Genomic DNA, 18107 nt, shown 5'->3' with positions numbered 1-18107 from the left:
TTCTTGTGATGTGAAGTTTGACTCCTCTTTCAAGATAATGCCACATAATGCTTTCTGACACATATATATATATGCAGGGCCGCCAAGAGGGGGGGGGCAGGGGGGACAAAATTCCCCGGGCCTCAATGGGGGGCCCAGCGCCGCAGTCTCACCCGCCCTCCGTCGTCGACCGTCTGCCACCGGGCCGGGCCCCCTGCACTGAAATCACAGCGCCTCTCACCTCCGTGTGAAAGCGCTGCCGGCAGCAGGGCAGCAGATCGCCTCCCTTAGGGCCTCGCCTCCTTCCCTCCCTGTGTCCCACCCTCGCGGATGTTATGTCAGACGAGGGCGGGATACAGGGAGGGAAGGAGGGCCGAAGGGAGGCGATCTGCTACCCTGCTGCCTGCAGCGCTTTCACATGGAGGTGAGAGGCACTGTGATTTCAATGCAGGGGGCCCAGCTTAGTGGCAGACGGAGGGAGGCAGACGGTGTGTGTGTGGGGGGGGGGGGGCGAGGCCCGGCCCAGTCTCTCGGCAGCCCTGTATATATGCAGTCTCAACAATAAACCTCAGTCTTAAATTAACTAACATAAATTCAAATATTAATATTAGTGATAATAATGTGCTCAGTTCATAACCATTCAAACCATTATATGCGTCCTGTGGAAACCCGTTCGGGGTTTGTGACTGCAAGTGAGGATCTAATAATTCCCCTTCTGAAGAAGCAATGTGAAACTCGGCCACGGTGAAGGGGATTGTTTGGTATCGAGTGTGATTATTTGAGTGAGTGAATGAATGAATACAAAGCGTGTTCACTAGAGCACGGACACATGGGAGACATCCTCAAGGGAAGTAAAACCTCAATATGTACGCATCAGATTACACTGTACTGAGTGTCAGCATATCTTTTGTTCCATTTGAGAGCAGTGGTATAATCTATGTTTATATTTGAATTTAGATATGGGGGATATGCTTATGGGGAGAAGTATTGAGGGGTTCCGCAGTGGGCTCATTCGAGCTAGACTTAGGTCATCATTAGGTTTTTTTACATGCATACATTTACGCATTAGGCGTTGTACTACCTAGAGCAAGGTATTAAGAAAAGCTGAAACACTACAATTTCCTGCAAACACTTTACTGTATGTGAGCTATGCAGTTAATAATTATTGGTTTTGTTATAAATGTATAAGATTGGTGTACTGGTATCCAGTGAAAGCGAATGCAGGAGGTATAAGTGACAAACGTGGAAGGCAACAGTGTATGTACATACCTGGTATGGGATTTGGAACGCCTAATGTGTGATGATGGTTCCATCTGTAACACTGCCATATGTTCCCTTGGAAATATAATTTGTTGGAATGGGTATGAACTGAGCACATTATTTTCTTTATTATTATTTATTAGGATTTATTTACCGCCTTTTTGAAGGAATTCACTCAAGGCGGTGTACAGTAAGAATAGATCAAACATGAGCAATAGGCAATTACAGCAGTAAAAATATTCGAACAACAATACAAAGTATGGCATGGTATACTACTTGCAATGACAACACAATATGTACAAGAACATTATAACTGGTAGTGAAGGGTAAGGCAAAGTTGTAACACATAGATGAGTAAGAAAGTAAGAAGAATTAGAAAGTAAGGTGATTGATTTGAAGAAAGTTGCACGTGAGGTCAGAGAGATGGTAAAATATTATCTCAGCTTGGGTAGGAGTGGATAAACATAAATTATTATCACTAGTATTAATATTTGAATTTATGTTAATTAATTATGTTAACAACTCAGAACTATCTAAATTTCAGAAAATTATTGAAGTCCACCCTGTTCAAAAAGGCTTATTCTCCAGGCACAACATAATAAGATTTACTAATGGTTTCAAATAATTCATGGACACTAATACCTTATATTTTCTTTACTATCTTGTGTTAAACTGATACCAATCTGTTTATGATCTTACTGTTATACTGTATTATTGTACTTTTTGTACTGTAGCCCTACTGCAGTTTTGTGTAAGCCACATTGAGCCTACAACAGTGGGGAAAATGTGGGGTATAAATGTATTAAATAAATCAATACAATTTAAGACTGAGGTTTTTTGTTGAATCTCAAGAACTGACTCAGTTGGTATATAGTAGATATTCTTCCAGAGATAAGTGAATAGATTTATATATATATACTAGGAAAACATGCCCGTTTCTTGCGGCAATGAAACGGGCGCTAGCACGGTTTCCTTCCGGACCTCCCCTGCCCCTCCGTACTCACTCCGTCGGCGTTCGTCCGCCATTGTTGCTGACCTTGCACGCCACTTTCAATCTGCTGTCATTGCTCCGCCCTCGACGTCATCACGTTTGACGTGAGGGCGGGGCCTCAACACTGTTTTCGGTGGCTTCACCACCACGAAGGCTTCGAACCGGAAGGAAGTGCCCAGAGGACCTGACAGTGACGTCAGTGTCCTCAGAACGTTGAGGGTGAGTTTTATTATATAGGATATGCAGGTCATATTTTCTCATCAGAAATGTAAATGCTGAAGAAATCGAAAGGCAGATATCATTCCGCACCATAAAAAGGCCATTTACCTCTTTATTGGTCAGAGAAAAATTGCCAGTTCTTGATGGAGGCCACATCTTCAGCTTTCCCGACAATATTCCTTTTACCACATAAAATTCACTGGGGCTTATAATGACAAAAGCCTCTTCGTTTGGAAACCAATGCAGAGAAATATTAATAAAACCAGTGCCGGGAAGGTCCTGTCACTTCGAATTCATTTTTATGTGTGTCACAGCCGATCTATTTTCCTTCTGTCTTTTACATTTGCTGTTTTTGATTTTGTTTGGGGGGGGGGGGGGGGGTGCACACAAAATCCGTTCTAGATGCCAGCTACAGAGAAGGATGCAAAAGAGATTCAAACCAAAAAGACGGGGGGTGCATGAGACAGAAAGAAGTATCAGCTTTGTACATTAACTTGGGCACGTCCTAATCTCTTCAATAAAAACTGACTATTCCTTTAGAATAAAGAGCAGAAACCAAGGGTTCGAGCTTGCATTCTGCAAGTAATGATCCAATAGGAATCCGTGCTGCCAGGCGTCTCTTTTCCCATTTTCTCCAGGGTTCTCTTGCCAGCAGGGGCGTAGCCAGACACCCAATTTTGGGTGGGCCTGGGCCCAAGATGGGTGGGCAGAAGAACTTCGCCCCGTCCCACAGGTGATTTGGTCTCTCAAACATCCCCCCTCTCCCGTATACCTTTTAACTAGCAGATTTTCACCAGCAGCGAGCAGCAACTAATACGCACTGCTCATGTTGGCCCCACACCCTTCCCTCTGATGCAGCTTCCTGTTTCCGCCTAGGCAGAAATACATCAGAGGGAAGGCTGTGGGGCCAGTGCGAGCAATATGTATGTCACTGCTCACTGCAGGCGAAGATCTGCTACTTACAAGGTATGCAAGAGGTACACTTGTTGGGAGTTTTCGGCTGGTGGGGCTTGGGGATCCCTGCCAGCCACATCATAGGTATGCTGCTACTGGGTGGGCCTGAACCCAAAGTGGGTGGGCCCAAGCCCACCCTTGGCTACGCCACTGCTTGCCAGCTGTCACAATGAAATAGTAGCAGACAATACGGGCAGTCAGTAGATTCAAAAATGACTGATTGATGGCTATTGTAGCAAAAGGGGCAAAGCTTGTAGGGTGGGCTGCGTGGAGGAGAGTAGGGGTCGCCGTGTGTCTGTGTCTTTTGACAGTGGATAGGTGGGCTCCATGTTCTAAGGCCAGCCCTTGTTTTACCATTATCTGTGTCAGAATGGAGCCCTCGCCTGGGGAGACACCCTTGACTGTGAGTCCTCTTCCAGGAAACAGTGTGCCCACCCCCCACCTCTGTCCTTTGTATACTGTTTGATAGACAGCTGCATTCACAGAAAACCTGCTTGTTGTTCAGAAGTTTAGCTTGGATGGGTACCTTTTCAGTTTTATCCCTGGGCAGGGATTATTTGGTATCATCTAAAATAGGCTGACTGTCCTTAGGGAAATCTGAGTTTAGATGTAAAGGATTTAAACCAGCCTGTGTGAGAAAGCATGTTTTAGCATGTACAGAAATTAATTGGGGGCTTTCAGGACATCACTCAAGGTAAGCTGCCACCCTACTTCGTTCAATCAAAACAGCCTGAAGAATTTATTTTTATTACATTTGTACCCCGTGCTTTCCCACTCATGGCAGGCTCAATGTGGCAGGCAATGGAGGGTTAAGTGACTTGCGCAGAGTCACAAGGAGCTGCTTGTGACGGGAATCGAACTCAGTTCCTCAGGACCAAAGTCCACCACCCTAACCACTAGGCCACTCCTCCACTCCATGCATGCAGTGGGGACAACTTCCCCCCCCCCACCCCCCACCAACACAACAGGAAAGGATCAGCCTGTTTGAGCTGACCTGGGTGAAATGGGCAACCTTTCTCAGAAGAAATATTGCACAGACTTCAGGTAGAGGTTATACTGTAAGAACTGAAACACCCAAGAATATTTTCTTTCCACATACTGGGCTTGTTTAGCCCTGATGACCACAATCAGCCTTCCAGGGATGTCAGGACTTAGGGAGTCTTTTCATCTGTTGCATCGTCAAACAAGGACCTTTTTACTAAGCTGTGGTAAAAAGTGGCCTTAGCATGGCCCTTGTGTGAAAATTTCCCATGTGCTAAGGCAGTGATTCCCAAACCTGGTCCTGGAGGCACCCCAGCCAGTCAAGTTTTCAGGATGGCCACAATGAATATTCATATGAGATTTGCATACACTGCCTCCACTGCATGAAAATCTCTCTCATGAATATTCATTGTGGACATCCTGAAAACCTGACTGGCTGGGGTGCCTCCAGGACCAGGTTTGGGAACCACTGTGCTAAGGCCATGCTTACCACGGAAATAAAATGGCCAATTTTCCATTTTTTTTAAATTACTACTACTACTATTTAGCATTTCTATAGTGCTACAAGGCGTACGCAGCGCTGTACAAGCATAGAAGAAAGACAGTCCCTGCTCAAAGAGCTATGTAATAAAAGTGAGCCAAGTATAGGACAATCAAGCCATTGTGACATCACTGATGAGGTTGGCTCTTATTGGTGGCCTGAGGCATTATGACATCACAATATCACCTCTGATTACAAGAGACTACTACTACTACTATTTAGCATTTCTATAGCGCTACAAGGCATATGCAGCGCTGCACAAACATAGAAGAAAGACAGTCCCTGCTCAAAGAGCTTACAATCTAAAATTAATGGCCATTCGCTAATGTTGCGGTAAGGGCTGATGCAGTAATCAGTTAGAGTATGGTAATGTAGCTGCATTACTGATTAGGTCAGGAATGCAGTGACAATCCTAGGTCAGCTGCCTCCCGGGGCGGATCGCCAATGCGCCCCCCCCTGGGTGCAGCACGACACCCCCCTAACCCGGTGCAATGACATCCCCCCCCCGCGCATCAACCCCCCCCCCCTCCCGGGTGTATTCTTGGCTGCTGGGAGCAGCCGTGCAGCTCTCAGCTCCGCTGGCTCCCTGCTCCCTCGGAACAGGAATTAACCTGTTCCGGGGCAGAGGGAGCAGGGAAACAGCGGAGCCGACAGGCGTGCGGCTGCTCTCTGCACCCCTTCAGCAGCGTGCACCCGGGGCAGACTGCCCCCACCGCCCCGCCCTTGCTATGCCGCTGCAGGAACGCCCACTCTCTGCTCCACAGACACGCCCCCACAGATGCCTGAGTGAGTTCCAGGGTACACCATTTAAGCTGCGGTAAGCACATGGTAGATTCTCCAATCTTAGATGAGGTGAGGAAGATCCCCAGTGACTTGATCTTCCTGCTTTGACTTTTTTTGTACCACTACTAGTTACTCAGTGATGCACTTTTAATTTCATATTAAGGTGCTTTTGCAAGTAAGGTGGCCACCTCACCTAGGTCAAGCCAAAGAGGCAATCCTTTTCAGGTTTTCCCCTTTCTATCTATGGGGCTGTAGATATTTATGGATGTGATTATGGTTATAAGAACATAAGAATAGCTATACTGGGTCAGACCAATGGTCCATCTAGCCCAATATCCTACTTCCAGCAGTGGCCAATCCAGGTCACAAGTTCCTGGCAGAAACCCAATTAGTAGCAACATTCCATGTAGAACCCCAAAGAACAGCAATATTCCAGAATCCTAAAGAGTAGCAAGATTCCATTTAGAATCTCAAAGAGTAGCAACATTCCGTGCTACCAATCGCAGGGCAGGCAGTGGCTTCCCCCATGTCCATCTCAATAACAGATTATGGACTTTTCCTCCAGGACCCTTGTCCAAACCTTTTTTAAAACCAGATATACTAACCGCCATTACACATCCTCTGGCAACGAGTTCCAGAGCTTAACTATTCTTTCAGTGAAAAAATATTTCCTCCTATTTATTTTAGAAGTATTTCCATGTTATTTCATTGAGTGTCCCCAGGTCTTTGTACTTTTTGAAAGAATGAAAAATTGATTCACTTCTACTTGTTCTACACCATTCAGGATTTTGTAGACCTCAATCATATTGTCAGGAAATAATACTTAACAAGTATCTCCAAAAGCAAATCTAAATAAATAGGTCTTAAGGGCCACCTTGAACTTAGGAAATGAAAGTTTAAGGTGAAGTGACGAGGGTAGTGAATTCCAGAGGGTAGGCGCTACACTGGGGTTTAAAAAAGGTTTGGATGGCTTCTTAAAGGAAAAGTCCATAGACAAATTATCAAAATGGACTTGGGGAAAATCCACTGCTTATTTCTAGGATAAGCACATAAAATGTTTTGTACTTTTTTGGGGATCTTGCTAGGTATTTGTGACCTGGATTGGCCACTGTTGGAAACAGGATGCTGGGCTTGCTGGACCTTTGGTCCATCCCAGTATGGCAAGGCTTATGTACTTGGGATTCTGAGTGGAATCTTGCTACTCTTTGGGGTTCTAAATGGAATGTTGCTACACTTTGAAATTCTGCATGGAATCTTGTTATTCTTTAGAATTCTAGAATCTTGCTACTCTTTGGGGTTCTACATGGGATATTGCTACTATTTGGATTTCTGCCAACTTGTGACCTGGATTAGCCACTGTTGGAAACAGGATGCTGGGCTTGATGGACCTTCAGTCTGTCCCACATAAACACGTATGTACAATAGAAGGCAGATTGTCTAGTGGAGTCCAGTCTGGACAGTGATGGTGAAGGGATATGTAATCTCAAGTCACTGAGTGATCTAAGAAGACAGGGGGGGGGGTGTATATTGGGCTACAGCAGAAGATAAGTACAATGGAATCCCTGCAGAAAGAATTTTATGAGTCACAGTCAGGATTTTGTGTTGTATGCCGTAGTTTATCCGGAGCCAATGGTTTTGAATGAACAAAGGAGTGACATGAGTCATATTTCTTAGCATGAGTGAATACCCTCAAGGCAATATTTTGCACTGATTGTAATCGTCAAAGAAGTGCCTGTGAAATGCTGGAGTAAATGGTATTACAATAGGGTGCATTTAGTTCATTCAGGTGCATAAAAAAATTAATGCACAATTGATTTAATGTCATTTATGTATTTATTGATCATCCATGGTAGGTCACTTGCCTAGTGTACCCAAGCTCTGAGTTTGATTCTCGTACTGGGATTTCTGTCAGGTAGCCCGCCTCTGGCCAGCTCAGTCATCCATCCACTTTCAGTTGGTAAATGAGTACCCTGCCTTAGATGTGTGTGTGTGGGGGGGGGGGGGGGTGACTTGATATGTGTATACACAGGACGACCTTTACCATTTTAAAGGTTGAGTAGTATACAAAATGATCAAATATCACATAACTCAAAACAAAACAATTAATAAATAACCTCGAAATAAATGCCCGTGAAGTTGATTTTGCACACTAAAACATTTTAACAAACATTTTAAAAAATTTATTAAGAAAAAGTTTGAAATGAGCCAAGAAAATTCGGAGAATTGGGAAAAAGTCTAAAAGCAAACCAGAAAGACAGATCTAAAGTTTTTTTCCATGCATATCCCAATAGTTCTTATTTACATAATAAAAGTAGGACTGCATCTGCATGCAGTGGGATATAACCTGGGCCAGACGGCCTCTTTGGGTTGACAGGTGAAGCAGCAACTACACTCTAGCTGTCAATGACTCCGTGGACACTATCTCCACTGAATAATTCACCTGAGGGCTTACAAAAACTTCTGCAAAAAACATACTCTGGGGACCTCAAAGGAAGTTGAGTCTTTTTAGGATAGTCATAATGGAGTCGATATTCAGACTGCGGGAGGCAGCCTGACAAACCCCCGCAGTCAGACATGAGCCTGGATGTTCAATGCCAGGCCATTTCCACTGAATGGCATTAAATATCTGGTTTATTTTGGCCACTATACTTAGCTGGCCAGCATTTGAATATTCGTGGCTAGCCGGCTATATCGCGCAATTCAGCCAGTTAGCTGCTATATGCTGAATATTCGTGGATAGCCGGTAAAGTGCTAGAATATCGGCCAGAATGAATATGCATGAAATTGATTGACATACATTGGAGATCTAGCACATGCAAAATGATTTTATGCTTCTTCATTGTGGATATCCTGTGGGATCCCCAGGACAACTTTGGGAAGCCTTGCTTTAGGGGCTGCAGCATGGAAACTGTTACAGACCTTGCAGCATGGCATCATGCACGGGGTAGCCTGGGATCACAGGAGATCACAAGAATACAATTATTGCTGCTTTCTGCTGAAATGAAATTTAGAAAAGGAAGTATTGAAGGCACAGCCAGATTAGATGTAACTGGAGTTTAAAAGCTGCATGGAAGCCATTAGAGGCCATTAATTGTATTGTATTGGCTACTATGGTAACACAGGAGCACAGTGAAGAAATACCCTATGGATCCGTCCCACTGCTACGCTCCGCCATGCAGAAAACCCAGGGTTGATCCTCGGAAGCGGCTTTTGTTGCTGGACCAGTGAAGGTGGGAAAAAGCTGTGGGTGCCCTGGCGAGAGGGAAATTTCATCCATTCAGCAGGGCCGGCCAACCAACATTAGGCAAGAGTCTAGGTGATCACTTAGGACAGCAAAACGCGAAACAATAAATCCCGATAGCATTAACTCAAAGCACCATCAGCATATTGTTTCACCTGCATTTTTATAGGATGTTTATGTGATGATCATGATTTGTTGACTTTAATTATCAAAATCTTGTCTATGGGGGGAGGGGCAAGCTAAGGTTAATGGGGAGGGGAGGGTTCACCCAGGGCACCAACCACCCTTGTACAACGCCTGTTGACCAGACTCGGGGTGCACACTGTTTAGATTTAGAGAGAGTACTAGGGGTGTCTGTCATTTGAAAAAGGCATGACAGCAAAGCAACAGTGATGTATGGTGTTTTGGTTCAAATCTCTCTATATAAAAGGCAACACCAACGTTCTATGAAGCCTCCAGCCGGAAGTGTGAAGGGGGAGAGATATCCGGTTTCCCCATGAGTGTCTGCCCCGCCCTCTCTGTAACACAGTCAGTGAAGGAAAACACAGCAAAGCAGTGAAGGACTCAGAGGGGGGAGGGGAGAGAGGGCAGAGGGCAGGGACACACACACTCCCACATGCACACAGAAGAAAACCTTGCTAGCCCCCGTTTCATTTGCATCAGAAACGGGGCTTTTTTACTAGTAAGCAAATAAAACCAGAATTTTCATTTCACTTCATTTTTCACTTTTAGCGTGTGCCTCCCCCCCCAAAAAGAAGAAGATCAGCGAGCAATATAACAGGAAAATGAAATGAAACAAAAATGGAAAAACTCCATAAAATGAACGTTTCGGTTGTGCACAGTCCTTGAGAGATGTTCGATGTCTACCATTGCACTGACTTGGCTATGATGGGAGGGGATACAAATAAGGGAAAAAAACCAACCCAGGAGTTGTAAATGAGGGCTTAATGTGCTGAGCCACCACAGAGGTTCTCATTGAGGTGAACATCAAAACTAACTAAGGGGATCTTTCACTAAGCCACGCTAGCGTTCTTAGCTGACGGTAGCAGGGCCGCCGAGAGCCTAGGTCGGGCCCGGGGCAAGGCCACCCCGCCTCCGCCCCTCCGCCGCCCCCCATCGCTCCCCCTGCTGCTGCGGCCCCGTCGCTCCCCCGCCACTGCCACCCCCGTCGCTGCAGTCCCCAGTGTCACCTGCTTGCCTCCACGGCTCCGGGCCCCCTGCATTCAAAGCAGCAGTCGCAGATCGCCTCTCTTGAGTCGCAGATCGCCTCTCTTCTGGCCTTCCCTCCCTGTGTCCCTCGTCTGATGTAACTTCCGGTTTCCGCGAGGGGGGGGGAACACAGGGAGGGAAGCCCAAAGGGAGGCGATCTGTGACTGCTGCTTCGAATGCAGGGGGGCCGGAGCCAAGGAGGCAGGCAGGTGAGACCGGGAACTGCAGCGCCGGTGGCCTGACCCCCGGTGCCGGGCCCCCCTTGGCAGCCCTGGACGATAGAAATCAGCTGGCAGTAAACGCCAAGACCCCATAGGCGTCTTGGCAATTACCAGAAGCTGATTTCTACCCTGAGCTAAAAACACTACCATGGTTTAGTAAAAGACCCTTTAAATAAATAAATGAAATGAGATAAACAGGCGAAAACTGTTAGTTCAACTCCTCTAAAACCACTGTGGTCACGTGAAGAGTTAAAGGAGCACACACTGCTTGGCAATGCTGAAATTGTGACCAATTAGCAAAGGAATGTACACTTTCGGGGTACATAAGTACAGACGCATTGCCACGCTGGGACAGACCAAAGGCCCATCAAGCCCAGTATCCTGTTTCCAACATTGGCCAATCCAGGTCACAAATACCTGGCAAGATCCCAAAAAAGGTCAATACATTTTATGCTGCTTGTCTCAGAAATAAGCAGTGGATTTTCCCCAAGTCCATTTAATAATGGTATATGGATTAATCCTTTAGGAAGCTGTCCAAACCTTTTTTTTAAAACCCCGCTAGGCTAACCGCCTTTACCACATTCTCTGGCAACAAATTCCAGAGTTTAATTACATATTGAGTGAAGACAAAATTTCTCCAATTTGTTTTAAATTTACTACTTTGTAGCTTCATCGGATGCCCTCTAGTCCTAGTATTTTTGGAAAGAGTAAACTGACGCTTCACGTCTACCCTTTCCACTCCACTCATTATTTTATAGACCTCTATCATATCTCCCCTCAGCCATCTTTTCTCCATGCTGAAGAGTCCTAGCCGCTTCAGCCTTTCCTCACAGGGAAATTGTCCCATCCCCTTTATCATTTTCGCCGCCCTTTTCTAATTCCACTATATCTTTTTTGAGATGCGGTGATCAGAATTGAACACAATATTCAAGGTGCAGTTGCACCATGGACCGATATAAAGGCATTATAACGTCCTCGTTTTTGTTTTCCATTCCTTTTCTCATAATACCTAACTGTTCTGGGTAATTCTGTGAAGAAGGTACAAACATTTACGCATTGATTAACATGTAGCTAACTAAAATATTGGTGTATATATGTTTGTGTGTGCGCAGATAGGTATGTAAATGCTACAAGCCTGCCTAAGTGCTAGTCCTGCAAATGCCCACGAATGAAACATACCCCCGGATTCTACAGAGGTCAACAAAATTTGGGCACACAGGGCGAATGGCATGTGCAAAGTAATTAATCAACAAGGCATTAGCAAGGTGTTAACAATCAGTAAGTGGAGTTAATTGGCAGCAATCTGCATTTGTGTGTCAGCTGTCATAGCTGCTATCCTTTGACATCGGTGACTGAATTTTCTAATGTGCAATTCCCTATGAGGAAAGGCTAAAGCGGCTAGGGCTCTTCAGCCTGTAGAAAAGATGGCTGAGGGGAGATATGATAGAGGTCTACAAAATACTGAGTGGAGTGGAACGGGTAGATGTGCATCGCTTGCTTACTCTTTTCAAAAATACTAGGACTAGGGGGCACAAAATGAAGCTACAAAGTAATAAATTTAAAACGAATTGGAGAAAATTTGTCTTCACTCAACGTGTAATTAAACTGCGTTTTTTTGAGAGACTGTTCCCAGAATTTAGCTTTCTATGTTCTTATAGCCACACCAGCCTGGTTTATTTTGAAGTTTTTATCAGCTGGTGACCTAATGCCCCTGGTGCATCCATTCTTGTACTGGCAAAACATGGCCATGTCAGGCATTTTATGTTGAATACCTGGGAGCTTTTAATCTACTAACAAAGACTTAGTTTTTTTTTTTTTACAAGGTCAGCTTCATTCTTTTATTTTCCGCATTGCCTTGCTGTTTTCTCACTCCCACCTAATTTCATACATGGGTGCCCGGTCAAAATGGCCCCAACAAAAAAGCTCCAAACAAAAAAAGCTGCCGACATAATAATAATATTAATAAAAATAGCCCCTGACATAACAGCCAATGTCAAAACGGCCTGCCCACAATACAGCCCTAGACAAATTAGCCCCCTGACAAAAGGGCCCGATCAGGCTGGCCTGAATATGGCACTGCATTTGTTTCTAGTGGGCTATTTTGTTAAGGGAGCTATTTTGTCAAGGGTTATTTTGTGGGAGGGGACATTTTGTCAAGGGCTATTTTGTCACAAGGCTGTTTTGTCGGGGTGCCACATACAAGTACTACTATCAAACCAAAACCTCAACCCATACATATATGCTGATGATGTAACGATCTACATCCCATTCAAACAAGACCTAAAAGAAATTTCCAATGAAATCAACCAAAGTCTACATATCATGCACTCCTGGGCAGATGCATTTCAGTTGAAACTTAATGCAGAGAAAACCCAATGCCCAATACTCACCTCTCAACACAATACGAACAAATTTACCATCATCAACACACCAAAACTAAATCTACCAATTTCGGAAACCCTAAAAATTCTTGGAGTCACCATTGATCGGCACCTAACACTTGAGAATCACGCGAAAAACACAACCAAAAAGATGTTCCACTCAATGTGGAAATTAAAAAGAGTAAGACCATTCTTCCCAAGGATCGTCTTCCGTAATCTGGTACAATCATTAGTACTCAGTCATCTAGACTACTGCAACTCACTCTACGTTGGCTGCAAAGAGCAAATACTCAAAAAACTTCAAACAGCCCAGAACACGGCAGCCAGACTCATATTCGGAAAATCAAAATACGAAAGTGCAAAACCCCTACGAGAGAAGCTACACTGGCTCCCACTCAAAGAACGCATCATGTTCAAAGTATGTACCCTAGTTCACAAAATCATCCATGGCGATGCCCCAGCCTACATGTCAGACCTGATAGACCTACCACCCAGGAATGCTAAAAAACATCTCGCACATTCCTAAATCTTCATTTCCCCAATTGCAAAGGTCTAAAATACAAATTAATGCACACATCAACCTTTTCCTATATGGGCACGCAAATCTGGAACGCGCAGCCAAGCAACCTAAAAGCGATCTATGAACCGACCAACTTCCGCAAACTACTGAAGACCATCTCTTTGACAAGATATACCACAAAGATCAACACATGTGAAACTCCCCACATATATCCAGAAATGTTTAATAATGCCTTCTGTTATATTACTATCAAGTATTCCATTACCATGCAACCCAAAATCCTTCTGTAATACCAAACGTCTATTCTCTTCTTATTTCCACTATCCATGATGTATTGTAAGCCACATTGAGCCTGCAAAGTGGTGGGAAAATGTGGGATACAAATGCAATAAATAAATAAATAAATAAATGTATATACTCGGTTGTGCTGGTATTCTACAGAGCAGGCTTGTCCGACCTTTTTCTATCGGGGGCCACATTTTATGTTTTGCAACATCCGGAGAAGGGCCAAAACAGGCACGCGCATGCACACTCACGCTCTCAGATTCATACGCTCATGCAATCTTTGAGAACGCTCAGAACAAAACGTAAATTTCACACTATTTATTTATTTAAATTTATAATAAAATAGAAAGAATGAAAAAAAAAAAAACCCTGATAGAAAAAGGCTAAACAAGCCTGATCTAGGAAATAAATAACATTTAAATGTCTTTCTAAAAATAAGACCAGATTGCTTCCTGATCTCCTGTGGCAGCCTAGTCCCTCTCTCAGCTTTAGTAAAAAGCCCCCTTTATTATATTTATCACCTGCATAATGCTGTTATGGACCCACTTTCTGTCCTCATTTCTACTTTTCTGCTATTGTTGGCATTAAAAGAAAACAATACCAGGAGTAATAAAATTCTAATTTTGCAGAGATGGCAAAACTGCCTGCAGGAGGAAAATGCGAGCAGGTTTGCATCTATACAAGAAATCTGCTCACCTGTCCTACTTTCCAGGGTGCACAAGGCTGGCAAATGGAATTTTAAAGTCGTCTTTTGGCTCACCAGCAAATTCATTTTTCAACAGCTTCCCTCATCTCCCCCCCCCCCCCCCCCCGTGACTCTGTCTAATCACAAACTTGAACTGCGTAGTGTCAGAGGTTCGGGTTGGTCTCATGTTATCAAGCCTAACGGGACTTGATACCACAAGACCAACCTGATCGTCTGGCTCTGCACGGCTCAAGCTCGCGGTTAGAAGAGTCGTGGCGGGGAAGCACTGATCCCGCAGGAGGAATCTGAATTTACAATGGATCTTCTGCAGGCCAGAAAATTGAAGTTGGCGGGCCGGGTTTTGGCTCGTGGGCCGTAGTTTACACAAGCCTGCTATAGAAGAAAGTAGGTGCCTACTTTTCTTTATAAAATAGATGCCACAATGGTGTCCTTCAGTGCCTAAATACAGGCGCACATTTACAGAGTTACTCCTTTTATCTGTTATCCTGTTAGAATATCAATGATATGCTTTGATGTCCCCATGCATACCTCCGACCCACCCCCATCCTCCCACCCTGTCAGACTGTCATAGTAGTGCTTGAATGTTTTCACTTATATACACTGTCAGCTAGCACATTTGCTTATTTCCGATCTGACGAAGAAGGGCAACCTTCGAAAGCTAATCAAGAAATGTATTAAGTTATGTCCAATAAAAAAGGTATCATCTTATTTTCTTTTCCATGTTTTATTTTGTTTGATTTCTATAGATTCTACAAGGAATGTTGCTATTCCACTAGCAACATTCCATGTAGAAGTCGGCCCTTGTAGATCAGCAATATGGCTGCGCAGGCTTCTGCTTCTGTGAGTCTGACGTCCTGCACGTACGTGCAGGACGTCAGACTCACAGAAACAGAAGCCTGCGCAGCCTTCTACATGGAATGTTGCTAGTGGAATAGCAACATTCCATGTAGAATCTCCAATAGTAGCAACATTCCATGTAGAATCTCCAATAGTATCTATTTTACTGTCATAGTAATGCTTGAATGTTTTCACTTATATACACTGTCAGCTAGCACATTTGCTTATTTCCGACCTGAGGAAGAAGGGCAACCTTCGAAAGCTAATCAAGAAATGTATTAAGTTATGTCCAATAAAAAAGGTATCATCTTATTTTCTTTTCCATGTTTTATTTTGTTTGATTTCTATAGATTCTACATGGGATGTTGCTATTCCACTAGCAACATTCCATGTAGAAGTCGGCCCTCATAGATCAGCAATGTGGCCGCGCAGGCTTCTGCTTCTGTGAGTCTGACGTCCTGCACGTACGTGCAGGACGTCAGACTCACAGAAACAGAAGCCTGCGCAGCCTTCTACATGGAATGTTGCTAGTGGAATAGCAACATTCCATGTAGAATGTCCAATAGTAGCAACATTCCATGTAGAATCTCCAGTAGTAGCAACATTCCATGTAGAATCTCCCATAGTAGCAACATTCCATGTAGAATCTCCAATAGTATCTATTTTACTGTCATAGTAATGCTTGAATGTTTTCACTTATATACACTGTCAGCTAGCACATTTGCTTATTTCCGATCTGACGAAGAAGGGCAACCTTCGAAAGCTAATCAAGAAATGTATTAAGTTATGTCCAATAAAAAAGGTATCATCTTATTTTCTTTTCCATGTTTTATTTTGTTTGATTTCTATTGATAACCTTTTATCTGTAACCTGAAGGAGCTAAAGAAGTACTTGCCAGAAGGCAGAAAGGAAAGTGGAGCCACGATACAAATGTTCAGATGTGTAATGGCCTAGTGGGCCGATGGTTAGAAGCAAACGCAGGCGCTAGAGGCTGTTAGCACCATACTAGCACCTGCGTTTGCTACTGCCCCATGATCAGAGCCCCCGAGGGCGTGAAACAACACGCTCGCGGGCTCTGAATGCAACTAGCATGCAAATGCATGCAAAACAGGGATCTTAGTGCAAGTAGCATGCAAATGAATGCTAAACGTATTCATCCTCAATGATCAGCAACCAGCGTGCCAAGGATTGGCTCGCTGGCCGCGGCAAACCCTACACCAGCTTGGAGCTGGCATTAGGGTTTGCAGACCATTGGGGAGGAATGGTGAGCCCTGTCCAGCACGCATTTGCATACTAGCAGGCTCCATTCCCCCCAATGCAGCAGCCCCCCACAGGAACCTCACCCTGACCGATCCCCCCCCCCCACCTGTGCCCTGTGTTTGACAGCCCAGACCTGTCAAACAAGTGCGGGAGGATTTAGGCACAACCCTCCTGCACTTCTACCCCATCATCAGAGAGAATTGCGTGCTTAAATTTGCATGCAATTATCTCTGATCATAGGGGCGGCAAAGCGCTATTTTTAGAGCGCTGTTTGGAACAGCGCGGGGCTTTTGATCATTTGCCCATCAGTAGGGAACCTGAAGAAAGCATTTTCCACAGAATGAAATGCTCAAGGACAAGGGATCATCCTATGAAGCTGAAGGGAGGGACCCTTAAACAGAAGGTGAGACAATTCTTTTCTACTGAGAATTTGGTGAGTACCTCCCTGGGACAGACTCCAGTGCAGGCTGTTAGAGACAAACAAGGTCAGAATTCAAGCATGCATGGAAGAGAGGGAAAGGGAGATAAGAAACAGAGGGAGGGAGAGAAGCACAGCTACAGTAAGACCTGCAACAGCATAATAGGCAGGTATATCCGGGCAGACTGAGCCCTTTTCAGCTGCCGCGTTGTGTGGTTCTATTTCATAACAAAACGATGCAGATTTATCAGCCAACAATGCCACTGACACAGTTCCGGTTCACCAGAGATGCACACAGTGCACCAGTAATACTCAAACAGCACTGATTTACCTCGTCACTTTCCATGGAAATGCCTCGCTTTCTGGATTGCTTTGAAGTCCCAGAAAAAAATTAGCATTACAATGTGCATCATTTCTGCACCGAGCAAGACCTTATCTTCTCAAGCTCATCAATTCTTCCCCTTGCGGAAGTATCCACAAAGTTATTAATGCTATCTGGGGCTGAGTTGGGAGTGTCCGTGGAGGACTGTGCTCCTCTTCACCCCTATAAGCCTGCCTGCCATCTGGACGGCGTCTGCTTACACTGGTTCTATGGGATGATAACATACCAATAAAAATATAAAGATCCAATTATTATTAGTGCTTCTTTCTGCCAATATGATGTGTGTAATATGTCAGCACAAAAAAGGAAAGCAATATCCACTGAACAAGTTCCAGGCCACCCCTTTCCTATTACCGAACCCACTGATTCTGCTGTATGGTATATTGTTTGTTGCTAAGCCAGGGGAGCAGAAGGGTTCTGGTTAGAGAATGACACGGGGACAAAGTTTGTCCCCATCTCCACAGGTTCTGTCCCCATCCCCATTCCGTCCCCACATGCCCTATCTCCGTCCCCACCCTATCCCCACCTGTCCCCATGGGCTCTGTTCTCATCTGCAGAAGCCTCGAACACATATGATTTTATATTTAAACTAGTAAAAAAAGGCCCGTTTCGGTATGAAAGGAAACGGGCGCTAGCAAGGTTTTCCTTCCCCCCTCCCTCCCTCGCTCTCTCCCTCCGTCCCCCCCAAGTCCCACGGCCCCCTTTCCTCCCCTCCATTTTCCATGGCTTCCTCCCTCCGTCACTCTCCTTCACTCTGTTCTCCCTCCAAGTTGCAGGCCCCCTCCCTCCCTCCCTCTGTCATTCTCCTTCGCTCTGTCCTCCCTCCGAGTGCCAGTCCCCCCCCTCTCTTACCGGGGTCCCGTCGGCAGCATTGAAGAGCGAACAGACTCAGCGGGTGTACTGCCTTTCCTTCTCTTCGCTTTGAGCTTTGACTTTGGT

General features: G+C 44.8%; 1 protein-coding gene across 2 annotated transcripts in view; it reads right to left on the bottom strand.

Moving 5' to 3' along the window:
• TRPC5 (transient receptor potential cation channel subfamily C member 5) overlaps nucleotides 1-18107 on the bottom strand; it is a 154171-nt gene that overhangs the window by 86497 nt on the left and 49567 nt on the right. The gene's annotated exons all lie outside the window — the stretch shown is intronic.

This window comes from Microcaecilia unicolor, chromosome 7, assembly GCF_901765095.1.
Source record: "Microcaecilia unicolor chromosome 7, aMicUni1.1, whole genome shotgun sequence".
Classification (NCBI taxonomy): domain Eukaryota; kingdom Metazoa; phylum Chordata; class Amphibia; order Gymnophiona; family Siphonopidae; genus Microcaecilia; species Microcaecilia unicolor.
This window is presented reverse-complemented; position numbering and strand designations above follow the sequence as displayed.